This window comes from Oculina patagonica, chromosome 1, assembly GCF_052425735.1.
Source record: "Oculina patagonica isolate OP01 chromosome 1, crgOcupat, whole genome shotgun sequence".
NCBI classification, from domain to species: domain Eukaryota; kingdom Metazoa; phylum Cnidaria; class Anthozoa; order Scleractinia; family Oculinidae; genus Oculina; species Oculina patagonica.
In genome coordinates, this window is record NC_135758.1 from 21,408,957 (window position 1) to 21,410,645 (window position 1,689).

Here is a 1,689-nt window from a genome sequence, read left to right on the forward strand (position 1 = left end):
TTTGGAAAATAGCAAATCTTGTGAAAGGAAGAAATGTTTTGCATCTTATCTAGCATAGGCTTTAAAGGTTGCAAACAGCCCAGGGGGTACTCAGGATTTCAAGCGACGGGGATGATCGAATGAGCGCAAAAATCAAGACCCAAAAAAATCCCTAGGGCTTCCCACAGAAGCCCAAAAAAATCCCTGGACCAAAAATTAACCCCCAAAAATCAACAGAAAAATACTTTAGTTTGTACTTTATTTGCAGAACTATGCAGCCAAAGCACTACCACACATCTTTAGTTCGTATTTAATACCCAAAAATTCCCTTATTTTTATTAAAAAAAATACTTACAAATTTTCCTGCCCAAAAAAATCCCGGAACCGAAACTGTCAAACCCAAAAAAATCCTTCTATCATCCCCGTCACTTGAAACCCTAAGTACCCCTGCTGGGGCAAACAGGGCTGGGCTTCATCATCCAAGTGACACATGACTTCCCAAACATTTCCACAGTACAATGCTTTCAGGTTTTGATGTGCAATGAGCCACGTTAAAACAGTACACTGATAAGGTTTTCCTTATAAAATATCCATTTAGGGAACCTTAAGACAAATCAAAACTATGACAGTGAGATAGGTAAATGACCTCACAAAGAACATATTTTGTAGTTTTATTTTCCTGATTGTTCTCTTTTTTAGTCTCATTTAAGTGTTTGATCACATTTTCAAATACCTCAAGTTTCATCAGAAATATTTTGTTACAAATTGTTTTTAAATTTCAATATACTCTGTCTGTCATGTTTGCAATCAGCCTTTACTGATCATGAGGTAACTGTAAAAGGGAAAGCAAGCAAGTCTGAGACAACATATTCTGAGAACAGTACACGATACAACTTTAATTTTTTAAAGAAATTAAATTGACCAAAGTTTTTTTATCCATCACATTAATTAATTAATATTTTAATAGATCTCTTATTAACACGCTTAATTTATCTCCTTTGGTCACCTATTTTCTCCAGCACTACTTGAGCATGATTTAAAACAAGTCCACCACTTGTATAAGGACCTACAAAAAAGGAGTGGTATAAATAAATTCATAATGAGAACAGACCCTTAGAAAGCACCAATATCATATTCGGAAGAATTCAGACAGTGAATGGGTGATGATATGTGTTCGAACGCGACAAATTGAAATCGAATTTCCTCCGAAAAAGAACACGAGCACTTTAGGTCCAACTGTGTCTACGACGGGCAGAAATTCCTTTGCGTTTTAGATTTGCATCTCGTACATAGCTGCAGCCCGGTGTCGAAATGACTCTTTCATCTTGAATGTTACTTTCCGACAGTACTAGGTTCTACTTTCGGCAGGAATATTAAGTTATAAAACAGTCAAAACAGCAAAGCGAAAAGTTCGCAATGAAGTGAATTTAACGCTTCTACTTCTACCGAATTATTTGAATCTTGAGAATTATAAATATATTGGAAAAGACTTACCTTTCCAGCTGTAAATGGCTTAAATTCCAAGAAAAATCGACCCCATTAAGACCCACTTTTGTCCGCCATATTTGTTTTGGATTACATGAACCAATCAGGATTGAGGTTAGAATAGACCACTCTGCGATGCCGTTATATCAGCCTTGGCCAGGGTCATCTCGTAACGACTGCCATTTACCGAGAAGGCCCTGGGGACGAGGTTGGATCAAAACAAAT

At 36.8% G+C, this 1,689-nt stretch overlaps 1 long non-coding RNA gene across 1 annotated transcript; it reads right to left on the minus strand.

Annotated features, from left to right (window-relative positions):
- Nucleotides 1-636: 636 nt before the first annotated feature.
- On the minus strand, nucleotides 637-1,671 carry LOC144641967 (uncharacterized). The gene is made up of 2 exons (XR_013568663.1): nucleotides 1,474-1,671; nucleotides 637-1,045 (listed from the first exon to the last, which is right to left on the minus strand). It is a non-coding gene; the product is annotated as an uncharacterized LOC144641967 (long non-coding RNA).
- Between the last annotated feature and the right edge of the window lie 18 nt (nucleotides 1,672-1,689).